The sequence below is a fragment of the Phoca vitulina genome, unplaced genomic scaffold, assembly GCF_004348235.1.
Source record: "Phoca vitulina isolate PV1807 unplaced genomic scaffold, GSC_HSeal_1.0 scaffold3, whole genome shotgun sequence".
NCBI classification, from domain to species: domain Eukaryota; kingdom Metazoa; phylum Chordata; class Mammalia; order Carnivora; family Phocidae; genus Phoca; species Phoca vitulina.
This window is the reverse complement of record NW_022589706.1, coordinates 72,501,122-72,518,777: the sequence shown is the minus strand read 5'-3', so window position 1 is coordinate 72,518,777 and position 17,656 is coordinate 72,501,122. Positions and strand designations below refer to the sequence as shown.

The following is a 17,656-nucleotide window of genomic DNA, read 5'->3' as shown; positions in this document are numbered from 1 at the left end:
AAATGTCATTTCCTGCCTCACACAGTTTCTAATAAAGTTCCTGAAAGGCAGAGCAAGACAAAGGTAAGAAGTTAATCTACAAGTAACTCATCTCCAAACAATATGAAAAAAAATCTGTTTTTGTAAGAGCGTAATCTGAAACTTCATGCCATCCCAGTGTGATTTATAACTAATGACAAAGTCTATTAGAGTCTAACTGAAATCAAAGAGTGTATAGACTGCAGATGAAGATTTAAGCTGCCGCAAACACATTTTAGAGCATCACATGGACTTATTTAGAAGAACATACTTTCCTACGTATTTGTTTTGTTATGTCTTTGCATTAAAAAACTTTGATCGAGTTACAAAAGTAAGAAAAATGTGAATGAAATGAGAATAATACACTAAGATTAAGATTTACTCTTGGTTTGTAAATATCAACAGAGCCGTGTCTTCATGGGAAATGGAGCTGCGGGGCTCTGTCTGGACTGTTGTCACACTGGGGACAGCTTTCACTACTGTGCTACTTCTCAAACTTTTAGAAATTTGCAGGAGTAGAAAACTGAAATTATCTATATTAAAAGAAAGTGATACACTATCCTATAAAGGTTTCAGGCTCAGAAAGAGCTGGGTTCCAATCACACATCTACCTTCCAAGCTGTGTGATCTTAGGCATGATTGTTTAATCCCCTGAATTTGCATTTCCTCCTCTTTAAAATATGAATAATGAAAACCATCTCACAGAGTTATTATAAAGGTTAAATGAGATTGTCATACAATCTCATTAGATATACAAATATCTAACACACAATGTTGACCAAGTTACCATTAAGTATGAGAGAATAAATGACCTGACAGAAATTTCGGAATATACTAACTGCACTTTAACATTTTATGATACAAGTTTCTCTTACTTCCCAGCAATTAAAATTTCTCTTAAAACTGGAAAGGTTTTCTTCAAGTTGCACAAAGGAGTTTCCTGATATAATTGAGTGATAGATGGAAGACCACAGATAAAGAAAATGTTGAAGTTAAAAACAAATCAGTAACAACTTGGTATGATATATAACTGGCTGAGATGCAACAGACATTTGTGAACAAGATAAAAAAATAACCGGGAAATCATGGAACACTACATCAAAAACTAATGATGTAATGTGTGGTGACTAACATAATAAAATAAAATTTTAAAAAAATAACCGGGAAATGCAGGAGGAGGAGGCGGAAGAAGAGAGAACAGAAAGATGGTAATAAGGGTTGTGGTGGAGGGACAAGAAGGGAAACAGAGACGGGACTGATAGCCTGCTTGACTCCTGGCTGGATGGTGATTCTGTGCTGGCCACCAGGTCCTCCCAGGTCAGCCTATTTTTTGAACTGCCTACATGTAGCAATGAGCAACCTTACAGTAAGTATGGGATAAAAGCACAAAAGTCAATTGGCCATCTATGTGTTCTGCATGCCTTATGGGGTTTGTAAACCAATGTTTGATCTGAAATATGCTCTATGTCTCTAAAAGCAATAATTAATACCACTGATGATACATAGTTAATAAACAGAAACATATATATCACAGAAAATATCTCATTAAAATCTAACCAAAATTTTAAAAATTGATTCTCAACCTCTGGGCAAATCATACGCACTTTGGACTTTCAAGAAATTGAAATCATGTTAGTATAAATATCACATTTCTTTTCTACTGGGGGACCACACAGTGTAAGAACAGCTTCAAAATGACAAAACCAGCTCCCTTATTTAAGAACATATAGCTTCAGCAGATTTTAAGCTCACATTGTGCTTTGGGAGCTGTACCAGTCTGCTTTAGACTATAACAATACAAGAAAAAAAATCATTCTAAAATAATTGTCTATTTCTACCAATAATAATTTTTAAAGATTACATGTAGAGCATTAATGAGTAACTCAAGACTATATGCATTGTATGTTGGCTAATTTTAAACAAATAAACAAACAAAAATTGACACGTTCAAAGAGCTTGTAGATCACTTCAGTAGAACAGAACGTCCTAGGTCACCATGCTTTCCTTCTCTATTATTGTCGAGTTCGATTTGCCAATAAGCCTCTGACAATAAACACAGAAATAAGTTTCATCGTTAGTAAGCTAAACTACCACTGTGAATAATGATATACTAATTTACCAATGAAGTTGAAATTGGTATAGAAAGAAATGAAAAAGAGTGACTCTTAGTGAAGTCAATTTTACATATAAAAAGAGTACATATTTTCCTGGGGAATTAATGTATGAAATTATATATGGAATTATGTTCCAGCTATACCATGTGTAGTTCTAATCATCTTTACAGTAAAGCAGAAAACTAAAAAAAAAAAAAAAAAGACTGAAAAAAGGAGGAATAGTATGAATGACCTATTTAGAATTTTTAAGACTATTCATTAATACAGATACTAACTCATGCATAATTTTCCAAGCAATAATGCAACAACAATCTGCTTATTAACTAAAAGGTTAATTTATTTTCAAGTGTTCCCAGGCAGAGCTATAAAACAAAACCCCAGTGGACTTTAGTGTAAATCTTACCACAGTCATACCAATGTATCAACAAAGGGCAGAGTGACCCAAGGCGAGAAAAAAATCCTATATTATCTTTAGGCAAAATTGTTTGCCTTGACTTAAAGAGGAAAGCAAAACAAGTTACTTCATGGCGGCCAAATGTATAACAAACAATTCAGATTGTAAATAAATGATGTCTTGGTATAAATTTTTATATTTGGATTGACACACACATACATATTCAAACACAAACTGTATTTATGAGGCATGTCCATCCATAGCAAATTAAGCTATCCTCTTTTACATCATTTCAGGTAACCATTTAGGGTACAAGTACTAAGTTCTAATGATGTCAAAATATCTAGAATTTCTTTTCCTGTTTTAAATACAAAAGTTTTATACCACAGCAACATCTGTGGGTCTCTTAACCGAGTAACTTAAAATAGAGATAACAGCAAAATACAATGGAATATTATGCAGCCATCAAAAGGAATGAGATCTTGCCATTTGCAACGACGTGGATGGAACTGGAGGGTATTATGCTGAGCGAAATAAGTCAAACAGAGAAAGACATGTATCATATGACCTCACTGATATGAGGAATTCTTAATCTCAGGAAACAAACTGAGGGTTGCTGGAGTGGGGGGTGGGGTGGGAGGGATGGGGTGACTGGGTGATGGACACTGGGTAGGGTATGTGCTCTGGTAAGCACTGTGAATTGTGTAAGACTGTTGAATCTCAGATCTGTACCTCTGAAACAAATAATGCAATATATGTTAAGAAAAAAAAAAGAAGAAGAAGAATGTAGCAGGAGGGGAAGAATGAAGGGGGGGGACATCGGAGGGGTAGACGAACCATGAGAGATGATGGACTCTGAAAAACAAACTGAGGGTTCTAGAGGGGAAGGGGGCGGGAGGATGGGTTAGCCTGGTGATGGGTATTGAGGAGGGCACATTCTGCATGGAGCACTGGGTGTTATGCACAAACAATGAATCATGGAACACTATATCTAAAACTAATGATGTAATGTATGGGGATTAACATAACAATAAAAAATTAAAAAAAAAAAAAAGATACCAGTTCAGTAGGCTCATTTCTCCCCTGAATGAAACTTACAGTTTAAGAAACAAGAACCCAGACGGAACAGTCACTTCCTGCTGAACTGGCAGGTCCTTGTCAGTTTTCCTGCTAAGGTCATGAGCAGGTATGTGAGGGAGGGAATGGTGCTGTGTCTTATGCATGGGAGGGAGAGCTGAAGTATAAATTGGCTTGCAATGGGAGGAAATGATAACAACAATAGAAGTACTAAAATTTGAAGAAGTTAAAAGACTTTTTTAGCTGTTTCTGAACTGATTTAAAAATATAGGATTCATGTCTTCTGCCCATTTCTTGATTGGATCATTTGTTCTTTGGGTGTTGAGTTTAAGAAGTTCTTTATAGATTTTGGATACTAGCCCTTTATCTGATATGTCATTTGCAAATATCTTCTCCCATTCTGTCGGTTGTCTTTTGGTTTTGTTGACTGTTTCTTTTGCTGTGCAAAAGCTTTTCATCTTGATGATGTGTTATACACAAACAATGAATCATGGACTACATCAAAAACTAATGATGTGGGGCGCCTGGGTGGCTCAGTCGTTAAGTGTCTGCCTTCGGCTCAGGTCATGGTCCCAGGGTCCTGGGATCGAGCCCCGCATAGGGCTCCCTGCTCGGCACGAAGCCTGCTTCTCCCTCTCCCGCTCGGCCTGCTTGTGTTCCGTCTCTCTCTGTGTCTCTCTCGGTCAAATAAATAAAATCTTAAAAAAAAAAAAAAAAAACTAATGATGTAATGTATGGTGATTAACATAATAATAAAAAATAATAAAAATTTAAAAATAATAAAAAATAAAAATATAGGATTATTTTTGTCCACCCTACGATTTTGGTATCTTCAATGCTAATCCCAAATAATAAAAGGCTCCTCATATCACTGATTTTATTGACTTGTCTCTGTATTTTGAAAATCATTGTTCCTGAGCTCATTTTTCCACAAGTGGATGCAAGTTGGGAAGGTTCCTAGTACCTGACCCTTATAGACTCACATCTATTACCACTTATGGCAAAAAGCATAATTTCTCTAATTGACAATGCTTTCTTAAAAGATGGACTTTGGCCAGAGCTAAGTTTAAATCATGACCCTATCACTTATTAGCTAGGTGAGGTTAATCAAGCTACTTTACATTTTGGGGTCTCAGTTTCTTTATCCTAAAAAGGGAAATCAGAATAAGTCATTCACAGGTAATGTTAAAAGGATTAAATGAAATTATATTAGTTAAATTTCTTGGTAGAATGCCAAAAGTATATCTAGAAACCCTTGATAAAAAGTGGTAACTATTATTAATGCATAATTTCTCACACAGAATCATATTCTTATTAGGTCTGCTTTAATATAAGTAATATACTCAAAGCCTCTTGTCTACAATAATTTCAGGAGGCGTGCAACTTAAATCCAACAACATTCCAATGCTTAAATCACATTTAACAAAAGGAATCCTCATGCAATGTTGGTGGGGATGTAAATTGGTGCAGGCACTATGGAAAACAGTATGGAGGTTCCTCAGAAAATTAAAAATAAAAATACCATATGCCCCAATAATTCTAATACTAGATATTTACCGAGAGAAAACAGAAAGACTAGTTTGCGAAGATATATGCTTCTGTATGTTTACTGCAGCATTATTTAAAGTAGTCAAAATATAAAGGGTTAGTATTTAAAATATATAAAGAACTTAACACCAAAAAACCACATATAATCCAATTAAAAATGGGCAGAAGACAAGAAGAGATATTTCTCCAAAGAAGACATACAGATGACCAACAGAAACACATGAAGAGATGCTCAACAGCACTCATCATCAGGGAAATGCATATCAAAACCACAATGAGACATTACCTTCCACCTGTCAGAATAGCTAAAATAAAAAAGACAAGAAATAACCATTGTGGGCAAGGATGTGGAGAAAAAGGAACCCATGGGAATGCAAACTGGTACAGCACCATGGAAAACAGTATGGAGGTGCCTCAAAAATTAAAAACAAAATTACCATATGATCCAGTAATTTCATTATTGAGTATTTATCCAAAGAAGACAAAAACACTACTTTGAAAAGATATATGCATCCCTATGTTTATTGCAGTATTATTTACAATAGCTAATTTTTGAAAGCAGCCTAATGTTCATGGATAAATGAATGGATAAAGAGGAGGTAGTGTGTGTGTGTGTATGTACATATATATGTATGTATACATACACACACATACACATACACAAATACATACAATGGAATATTACTCAGCCATAAAAAAGAATGAAATCTTACCATTTGCAACAAAATGGATGGATCTATAGAGTATAACACTAAGCAAAATAAGCCAGAGAAATACAAATACCATATGATTTCACTCATATATTGAATTTAAGAAACAAAACAGAAGAACAAAAGAAAAAGAGAGACAAACCAAAAAAAAACCAGACACTTAACTATAGAGAACAAACTGATGATTACCAGAGAAGAGGTTGATTGGGAGATGGGTGAAATAGGTGAAGGGGATTAAGAGTACACCTATCTTGGGGCTCCTGGGTGGCTCAATCGGTTAAGCGTCTGACTCTTGATTTCAGCTCAGGTCATGATCTCAGGGTCATGAGATTGAGCCCTGCATTGGGCTTCACACTGGACATTGAGCCTGCTTAAGATTCTCTCTCTCTCCCTCTGCCCCCCACTACCCCCGCTTGTGCTCTATCTCTCTCAAAAAAAAAAAAAAAAAGAGAGAGAGAGTAAAAAGAGTACACTTATCTTGATAAGCAATTAGCAATGTATAGAATTGTTGAGTCACTATATTTTACACCTGAAACTAAGATAACACTGTATGTTAACTATACTGAAATAAAAATAAAAATTTAAAATAAATAAAATAGCCAAGATATGGAAGCAACCTAAGTGTTCATTGATAGACAAATGTTAAAGGAAGATGTGGTATGTATGTACACACACACACACACACACACACACACACACACGGTTATAATGCAGCCATAAAAAAAGATGAGATCTTGCCATTTACAAGATGCTGTGGATAGACCTAGAGGGTATTTATTATGCTAAGTGAATAATTAGCATACTCTCTCACACTGAGAAAGGCAAAACCATATGATTTCACTCATATGTGGAATCTAAAAAACAAATGAATAAGCAAACAAAAAGAATCAGACCTATAAAATATAGAGAACAAACCAGTGGCTGCCAGAGGGAATGGGGGTTGAGGGATGGGCAAAATGGGTGAAGGGGAGTGGAGGATACAGGCTTCCTGTTACGGAATGAATAAGTCACGGAATGAATACGTCACAGGAATAAAAGATAAAAGGCACAGCGTAAGGAACATAGTCAATGATATTGTAATAGCGTTGTATGGTGACAGATGGTAGCTACACTTCTGGTGAGTATAAGATAAAGCACAGAGAAGCTGAATCACTATATATACTGGAAACTCATGTAACATTGTGCATCAACTATACTCAAAAAATTTTTTTAAAACATGAACTTTTGTTCCATAGAGATAAAATTTCAAATGTAATATAAATTAAGAGGTAATACAAAGATTTAAACTTGTACACAAAAGTATAAGATAAAGATGACTTCACAAAAAGTGGGAAAGGGGAATAATGATTCAACAAAAAAAACTGAAGTACTTGTTTAATAAAGTTCTTGCGTATCATAGCATTAATAGTTAAAAATATTAAACCATAAAATCTAGAAAAATATTTTTCCTATTTCTGGATAGAAAAGAGTTTTCTAAGTTTCAAAGGAGATGGAGAAAATATTGATTAGATTTAATAAAGAGATTTCAATACATGCTTATGTTTCAAAACATATAAAAGAAAATCAAAAAGTAACAAAAGCTTATGAGAACAGAACTAATAGAACTTTAAAGGATAAAGATCTTTTGATTTTTTTCAAAAAAAAGAACTCTTCTAAACCAGTAAGAGAAATACAGCCTCTGAAAAAAAGAATAAGTATACAAATAGAGCAATGATAAAGAATAAAATGTTAATAATGAATAATTCCTTCAGATTCAAGTTCACTAGTAATTAAAAATAAAATTAAAATATCACTTTTTCATTTTAGAAAAGATTTTAAAATTATAAATCTCTTAGCAGGCAAGAGTTTGAAAAGATACATAATATATATTTGAAGTACAAAGTATCAATCCATGGGAAAATGTTCACTAAGAGTTAATCAGACTTTTTTCAGATTGGGGAGGTGGGTAAAGATGGTAACTTTCATTTTGCTATGAAGGAGGTGAAAAGAGAAATCATAGGCTGAGGATTGGAACAACCTTCAACCATTTGTTCAAGAACTCTTTCTTCCTTAAGTACATAAGTGATTTTTTCCAGAGACCTTAATATTAATAAGAATGGAAGGGCCCAAAGAGCCCCAATTTCTTTGGAAGTGCAGGGGACAGGAATAGAGAAACAAAGTCTTACTGGAAGATGAGGTGAACAAAACAGCTTGTTTGCCCCACCCTGCCCCTTTAACTGTTTCTATTTTTAAAAATGTAATGTGGAAAATCATGTCTGGTTCTTTTGGGGTTCGTTTGTTGGTTTTGTTTGGGTTTGTTGGGGGGCGGGGCAAAGGGAGAGGGAGAGAGGGAATCTTAAGCAGGGCTGGGTCTCCTGACCCTGAGATCAGGAACTGAGCCTAAATCAAGAGTCCAACACTTAACTGATTGAGCCACTCAGGCACCCCTGGTTCTTTTGTTTTAATCAAGATTTTTCCAACTGTAATTTAGAACAAATAACTTAAAAACAAATTATAAAACAAAATATAACCATATATTTCCTATTAGAATCATCTAGATATAGTCAAAGTATAAAAATTTGTTTTTGCAATTTCTGTCTTTTGCTTCAGGATTATCTGCCATGTTGTACTGAAAAGGAGAATAGTTATGGGGCTTAAATCTAGTAGTACAACCAAAGACAATGGGGGAAATCAGGAAAGCTAGAAAAGATATCTGTCATTTAAAATACAGGGTGCCTGGGTGGCTCAGTCAGTTATGCACCTGCCTTCGGCTCAGGTCATGATCCCGGGGTCCTGGGGTAGAGTCCTGCGTCAGGCTCCCTGCTCAGCGGGTAGTCTGCTCCTCCTTCCCCCTCTGCCCCTCCACCCTGCTCATGCTCTATCTCTCTCTCAAATAAATAAAGATCTTTAAAATAATAATAATAAAATACACAAACGCACACACAGATACACACATATATATAAGCTATGGTTATGAGTGGGAAAGTACTATATCCCACCAAAAATTATTAGCTTTAATTTTCAGGAGTTATGCAATAATGCAAAGGAGTCTAATACAATACAAAACACAGAGATATGACAACTTAGGCTTTAGATGAAATACACAGAATAAAAATAAAGCAATTACAAGCAGACTGGAAGAGCCACAGTGATAAAATACTGGCCTTATAATTGCACATTTCTTTTTTCTCTTTTTAATCAAAATCTCAACTAGCCACTTTAAAAGCTGATGTTTGACAAGTTACAAATGTGGTTACTCTTTGTATCACATTCACCCATATCTATAAAATGAAATAGGTAAAGTAGAAGAGCTTTAAGGTTCAACTTCCATGATTAATTTATTCTTCTGCTATCCTGTTCTATGAATTCTATGCCATGCATAGCTAAAGAAAAACTGACTGGAAAGGTAAGCTGCTAATAATAATAAAGTAAGACTTCAGTATACTGGCAAAATCCTTTATGCCTCACTCCAACCACAAACTTGTTCGATCTCTTTGATGGGGTGGGGTATTTTTCACTTCTATTGGCTTGTTTTGCCATAATCTTTTTTTTTTTTTTTTAAGATTTTATTTATTTATATGAGAGAGAGAATGAGAGAGAGAGAGCATGAGAGAGGGGAGGGGCAGAGGGAGAAGCAGACTCCCTGCTGAGCAGGGAGCCCGATGCGGGACTCCATCCTGGGACTCCAGGATCATGACCTGAGCCAAAGGCAGTCGCTTAACCAACTGAGCCACCCAGGTGCCCTGCCATAATCTTTTAATATTGAGGCAAGGTTGGGTTTCTCTCCTCACTGGCTAATGGGAACTAAGTACATTTCTGTGTCCACGACCAGAAAAACAACACACACACACGCTCTTTCAGTTTTATAATATTAAGATTATTTGATATACCAGTGAGACATATAATTCATAATCATAACCCCTGAGACACCTTCTCCCATAACTATTTAACTACAGGATAGGTATGTGGGCAAAATATATCTGAAGAGAAATTCCAGATTGAATTATGGTCTATTTCAAACAATTAAAAGTCTTCCAAATGTTCTTATGAAAATATCAATCTTATTTTCATTCCTAAGACAGATACAATTCAAGGTTAAACAAACAAAAGAGTCATATTCGATGTGTGAAAGAGGCTTATAAGATTTCCACAGTAGTGGAAACTGCTAGTTGTGTATACTAAGAAGTAAAAATCAAAATAAGAAAAGTTGTGAATTACTCTAAGTTGTGCATAAAGCTTTATACTTGTTTCTGATATACAAAATATTTCATATACAAAGTAAGCATTCCATGTATGGTGGGGAAATAAAACACAAAGACAAAATAAATTTTATTTCTGTTAAGTACGAAAAGTAAAAGAAACGACTATTTCGCAACTACTTTTTTAAACACTGACATCCTCTTCTTTCAACATTTCTGTTTTGAGGAGCAAATTCTTCTGACTGAAATGGAATATCATCCTTCAGGTTTGAAAATTTTTAAGCCATGATTTTCTATTATTTCCTTAAATCACTAACTATCTCTATAACAAAAGATAACATTGGAAGTATAACTTCATCAGGCACATTGGGAGCCATTCCACTCTGTAATTTTCTAGGATACAGGAAGATGGACCCAGTCTCTCCAAATATTCTCTCTGGGCCTTTTGAAAGTTGTAACACTGTCTTCAGTTTGCTAGGGCATCATTTAATTTGTCATAGGAGTCCATGTGAGAGCAGCAACTAGCTGATTTTGTTGATAGATTTCATCAAACAACATTTTTGAGGTATATATCCTGAATTTGTACATGCTAACCAATATAATTTTGAACTTTATTATTCAAATATAACTTTAGGGGTTCAATAGATATCTACCTGCATGGATAAACACCCATACACACTACCGTGATTGGTGGTAGTAAGAGAAACAAAATAACTTTTTAAAACATTGCTAGTCTTTCAAACACCTTTACCATTTACTTGAGGGGCTTTCCTTCAATGCAATTAATCAAAGTTGTGGAATATATTAAAATAAAAAGTCTATAAAGAAAAGTGAGTTTAAAACAAATATAATAAAGTTTTTCTCTAGTTCAAGTTCTTGAGTATCTATTGACTGCTAGGTCTTGGAGGAACATCAAAGAATAAATTTAAAACCTGGCTACAAGCAGCTTCCAACTTCATGTGGATAAAGAAGCACAAAACATTATATAAGACTTTGCAAAGTGCCCGGACAGAGGTCTATACCGGAGGCCAAACCAAAGAAGCGGACAGTGGACCAGCAGGGTGCCTGAAAGGGATGCCTTTACTGAGGCTGAAAGGCAAAGATCAAAAAGAAGATTTTCAAGATAGAAACAACATAAACAACTCCAGAAAGGACTAAAACAGTACAGATTGTTTTGAGAAATACAAGATGTTCAATATTGCTGGAGCAAGAAACAGAGTGAGGGGAAATACTCTCATGGGTAAGCAAGAGTGGTATGGAAAACAACCCAGAAGGATAGCAGAAGACCAATACAGAACCAAAGTAGCAGCTCAGTCAAGAAGAAACTCACTGTGCCAAGAAGACTGACCTTTATCTATGAGCAACAGAGAGCCAGGAATGAGAGAGCTTTAGCAGGAAAGCAAAGTGTTCAGTGGGGTGGGAGACTGATCCTTCTAAGGGTCATGTAGCAAAGGGACTGATAGTATACAAGGTTAATATTAGTATTTCAAGCTAAATTCATTCATCTTACTTCAATAGACAGTTAATACATGATACAAAAGGTCTTATATTCTTTCTTTATAATATGCCTATATATAAAACACATATATAAAAGCTGTTTATAAATATGATAAATAACCACTATCAGGATTGATATTAAAGCCAAAAATAATGTTGAGAAGGTATCTCAAGTCTTAAAATGCTCAACCAGCCTTCAACCAAAATACATTCCATTTTAGACATTGTCAACCAATGTCACAATTTTCTCTTTGCTTTGTTTAAAGAGACAACTTTCTTTAGTTTCTTTTTATTGTGCTAACTTTATTTGGCCTGCTTTCTGCCCAAAGTTTCCACAGGGTACTTCAGAAACAAGATACCAAAAGGAATAAAAATAAAACCAGTAAAAAAAAAAGTGTAAGAAAGTAATTATCATGTACATATGCAACATATAAAGTGAAAAATAAAAGACACTGAGTAAAGAACTGAAATTGTAATCTTGATTATAATTACCCAAAGGCAGTAGCAAAGAAAAATTTAATTGAGAAATGCCCATTCTAGATCAATCACAGTTGCATTTTCAAAATAAACATATTGTTGTCCAAAATCTAAATCAAACCCATTAAGAACTGGTAAGCAGAACTTGAAAAGGACAAAGAAAAAGCTTGATTCAGAGGCTAAAACAAGCATTAAATGAATGTTAAAATACAGTTTACATTTAGATGTGAGATTGCCTTTAAAGCATTCCTGAATTAATAGAACTGATTTTGAAACACTCTGCATTATTTGGGAAATTATATGAGATTCAATAAAAAGTGATATTCTATAATGATTGGCCTCATCTTAAGATATTTACTTTACATTTAGAACTATTCCACCTGCTGTTTTGGATGTGGTTTATTCTATTTTAGATGAGATGGTTCCTGAATACTACCCCTAACACAAAATCTGTGCCAGAGTATTAGCTTTTCCTTGTATCTCTTTTGTCCTACTCTTTAAGCTCTGCAAGAAAATTTAGTATTATCATTGTTTTTAACTTAAACATGTAACACAGAAAACCCTTTGGAACTATAATCAGCATCTGTAACCCAACCTAAAAATGTTAAATATCATGCTAATGCTTATAGTGCTACAATTTAAAAACTAACAACAGGGGAAGCTTTCACTGTGTCAGTAGGTAAGTGTCACCTAGTTAATGCCATACTTCCAGCAAAGCAACGTTATTTACTTTCCATGCCATGTGTAGTAGACATAAACCATAGTAGTTTATAAATTGTGTGGGTGTTCTAAATCAGAAAATAATGGAAAACAATCTCTTTCTGTCCTCTTCAGCACCACTGCTTTTGATGTTAACCTGGGATATACAAAACAATGACAAATGAACATCCCACAGCATGGTGAACATGCAGAAAACGTATCAACGTGCTAAATGTGATGAAAGGAAAACAAACTACCGGCGTGCAGCAAGACATGTTCATTTAATGACTTTAGTAGGGAATCGCTTTTTGTAAAGAACCAACTAGCATGTCGCTTGGACAGATCAACTCTTCCCGACACTTGATTTGCATCTTGGACTCAGAAGACTGTTCTCACTTCTCACCACTCCCTGTTCTCTCTGTTCCCAAAGCTAGTCCTTGATTCACTTTCATGCACTGTCAAAGGGACGTGGGCTTGCTTTTAAAAAGAACCCGCGTCGCTCACATTCACAGCATCTACACTGACAAGCCTACTACGTCTTCACACGTTCATCTGAACTTTTCCCCTATTCCAATTCTGGACCACTCATGACTGTAAACTCAGTAATATGGTCCTGCTTTAATCCTGATACGAAAGCAAACAGGAATTTACCCATCGGAAGACTTCAAGTTTGATGGAATGAAGAAACAGAAACTTGCTGATGGGACACAACATGAAGTCAGTGGTAGAGCACCTTTCCCACCCCCCCACCCCCCTAACCCCATATTTCAGTGTATCCAGAATGGACACAGCATTCTCGAGAGCAGTACACAGCACTACATGGCCACCAAGAACATTCTTAAACATCAAGCAGCCCCTCCTTGCTAGCTTTAACATGCCACACAGAACTTTGCTCACTGATGCAAAGCAGCCAACAGGGACAGGGAGTTTACGAGGAAAAGCGAGACTGAACTGGCTCATTACTTACCTTCTCACTTATGGCAGGCTGGCTCGTTTAACTTTTTGTTTCCTCTCTTGTCATAGCTCAGCGGTGAATGATGATGATTCAGCAGAAGTTTGAACCTGACAGTGAAAAAGATTTTTTAAGCAAAAATATTGAAAACCACTGTTCTCCCCACTGTAGTCTGTCTTTCCTTGCCCTCTGTGTGCGTGTTTCTCTCCCGTTTTCTCTCTCTCTGCAAGGCAGCTACGTAGTGGTCTATAAATATTGACCCTGACACTTGCTCAGTGCTTTAGCTGCTCATGGCACAGGTCTGTGTTACTGAACACCGTGGTAATACTCCGGCAAAGTTCTCAGCTGCTCAGACAAAGCTGTGGATTGGCTCACTACCCAGCAACCCTGTGCCTGCCTGGAAATACCATTTTGCTGCCAGCTTTACAGATGCTATGGGCTTTTCCTGAGGCCCAAGTCAGGCACAGAAGGGCAATTATGAGGTTTGTCTGAAGAAATAGCTTTTCTCAAGCAGGTGAAGAAAAGGGGGTGGGGGGGCTGGGTGAAGTGAAAGACAAGAAAGGAAATATTTGCCTTTGTTTCAGCCAAACAACATCACCTCAAGCCCTTTATAAAGTTAGACCTAAATGTCATTCAATCAAGCTTTGTAAAACTGAATTACTATGTATTATGAATGGCCAAAACACAGAGGCAAGCATTTTTATAATTGCTTTTTAATTTTGCTTCTCTTTGAGTTAGGCTGCAGTAACTGAGTAATTGGTCGCAAAGAAACGTTGCAACACAGGTAAGTTCATCTCCAGAATGACAGAAATGCACTGAAAAGTATAATATTAATCAGATCAAATCATATATTTGTTGAAAGAGGCTAAAATATAATCTGAAAATTATATGACTCAACATATTATATCAACTAATTCTAAATTTTCAATCATGACAATTTGAATTATTTTAGTTTATTTTTTTAGTTTAAGGATAATATCTAAGCCATGATGCTATATAGTTTGCAGGTGATATGTACAAGATCAGCATTATCTATATATACCACACATAATGTCCATAGTATGAATGATTAGAAAATAAATCAAGTCCGTATTTTCTATTCTTCTTCCCTAGAATAATTATATGTTTGCTTTACTGAAAGTTTGTCTCTTGAATGTAAATCAAGAGTAAAGAAAACCTTAGAAATAATGTGGTCACTTATCATTTTACAGATAAGAAAACCGACCCCCCAGGCTGGTTAACTTATCCATGGTTACATGGCAAGTTTGCAGCAGAGCCAAACCTAGAGTCTGCCTTACTGCTCACAATCTGTGCTCCTTCTATTACAAGAGTGATCATTAAACTCATTTTTATGTTCAAAATCCTATCTTCATGTGAAATTTTATTGAAAACCTTACCAGAGTAAGAGCAAATATTACAGCCAGAAAATTAACTAACATAAAGCAAAAATAGCCTTTTACAATTTGACTCCCCAAAAAAAGTTATGCACAAGAATTAACTTTCTAACAACTGAAATCCATCTTTGTTGCATTCAATAATTAATATTTGCCCAATAAATTAACTTATTCCCAGGAGAGGTATACAGCTAACTGCTGAGGAGGCAAAGATAAACCATAGTTTCTACTCTTAGAAATCTTACAGTCCAATATCAGAGAAAAACAAGCTAATGACAAAACCATGTTTGCGGGATGATGAAGACTAGCAGAGAGTGGTAAGGAGTACTGGAGCGCAGGCATCGAGTCGACTCCAGTGTGAAGGAGGGGTGGGGTCCACAGGGAATTCCTCAATCAAGACTTCTGTACATCATAGCAAGGGTGGGAGGCAGTGAGGCAAAGATGGGAAAGAATGATACAGTAAAAGGCAGGAAAAAACATGGTATAGAACTTCAAGTAGTTTTTCTTGCTGGAGCACACAATGTGGAGCAGGAAATGGTTAATTTTTTTTAAAGGACCAGAAAGATAAAAGTGATGAAAGGTTTTATATACCAGGTTTAAAAACATGGGTTTTATACCTCATGCTAACAGTCTTCAACTATTTTTGCTTACAGACCGTTAAAAGACTTAAATTACGGGAACTACTCACACATTAGCAAGTTAACATTGACAATTTTTCATCTGTGGTAAAATAAGTACCTGCAGAGAATTTAATTTCTACCCTATTGAAGTACTGACATTTTAAAGTAAAACTTATAAGAATACTCAATGGACTATAAATCCATAATAATTTAATAAAACTATTATCTATTTAAATAATAAACTTTTTTAAACTTTTTTTTGGAGAGAGAGTGAGAGCATGAGCAGGGGGTGGGGGGGGAGGCGCAGAGGGAGAGAGAATCTCAAGCAGCCTCCCACTGAGTGCAGAGCCCAAGATGGGGCTCAGTCTCACAATGAGATCATGACCTGAGCTGAAATCAAGAGTCAGACGCTTAACCAGCTGAGTCACCCAGGTGCCCCAATAAACTCTTCTTCTAACAGCTGAAAATTCTACATTACTATTTTATTTTCTTGACCTTTATTGCAATCTCACTCCCTCATAAAATTTTTACACAAAATATTTTATAATTAAGTCTTTCATTGTTTATGCTATCATACTTCTCTCCAACAAAAATCTAAGGCATTAATTGAAATTTTTAAATTGTTAAATTTTCTATGACTGTGGGGCAATGTACCATGGTAGGATTTGGGATGGATGAAAGTATGCCTTTCTTTTGTAAAGTAAGAGAAAGATTGTTATGAATAAAGCACTGCTCTTAGCCAGATCAATATTAATAAAGAGTTTACGTGGAAGTTGAAAATCTGGACAATGATTCCATTAAAACCATCCATTCAAATGCTAAGTGAAAGAAACCAGTCTGAAAAGGCTATATACTGTGTGATTCCAACTATACGACATTCTGGGCAAGGCAAAAACTGTAGAGACAATTAAAAGATCAGTGGTCACCAGAAGTTTGGGGTGGGGTGGAGAATGAATAGATGAAGCACAGGAGATTTCAAGGCAGTGAAACTATTCTGTATGATATGTAACAGTAGATGCATGGCATTATGCATTTGGCAAAACCCATAAAACTGTACAACACAAAGACAAAGCCCTAATAAAAACTATGGACCAGCTAAATCCCTTCCCTTGTCTTCCTGAAAGCATGTGTTCTAGAGAAAGTAGTATTATTATTTATTGAGCAATTGCCATCTAACAGGGGCCTTAGAAATATTAACTTTAACACTAGAAACAACCCTAATAGATGAGTATGCTTTCACCTTTTTTTTAAGATAAATAAAATGAGGCTTCCAGTTATTAGGTGGATTGTCTGAAGTCATCTAACTAATACATAGATCTGGAACTCAGCTCAAACCTGTCTGACTGGACTACAATAGCACATACTGCCTTCCTATCAGTCACTTAAAAAAGACTGGGTAGAGGCTGCCCAGGGCAGGCAAGGAAGTAGCTAAGCAGTGCCTTCAGAAAGTCAGAAAGGAATGAAAGAATCACATGCTGCACTTCTATCAAGGAACTGCTAGAATATTGAGTACTAAAGGATAGCAAAAAGAAGAGATTAACAGAGCAATCAGTGAAAATCAGTAGACAAAATTAAAATAATTGTTATGTGCTATTAAGAAGAACTGAAAAGGTTTTATCTTTAATTTGACTGACAGGTAAGGAACACATGAAGAAACAAAGGTATGAAGACTCAATGTTGACAAAGTGTCAGTTCTTCCCAACTTTATCTAAGGATTCAGTGCAATCCCAATCAGGACATTATTTTGTGGATATGGACAATCTGATACTAACGTTTATATGGAGAGGCAAAAAACCCAGAATAATCAACACCGACATTGAAGGAGAACAAAGTTGAGGACTGACACTACCCGATATCAAGACTTATTATAAAGCTACAGTAATCAAGACAATGTGATGTTGGAGAAAGAATAAACAAACAGATCAATGGAGGAAAACAGCAAACCCAGAAATAGACTCACATACATATAGTAAACTGA

At 35.6% G+C, this 17,656-nt stretch overlaps 1 protein-coding gene across 5 annotated transcripts in view; it reads right to left on the bottom strand.

Annotated features, from left to right (window-relative positions):
* Positions 1-17,656, bottom strand: part of BMPR1B (bone morphogenetic protein receptor type 1B) — a 391,083-nt gene that overhangs the window by 144,565 nt on the left and 228,862 nt on the right. For 4 of the 5 annotated variants that reach the window (XM_032400863.1, XM_032400866.1, XM_032400862.1 and 1 more), the window contains exon 1: positions 13,680-14,044. The gene's annotated coding sequence lies outside the window, so the exon portion shown is untranslated. Of the gene's footprint in view, positions 1-13,679; positions 14,045-17,656 lie in introns of those variants that run through there. The other variant, XM_032400864.1, reaches the window with a different exon arrangement.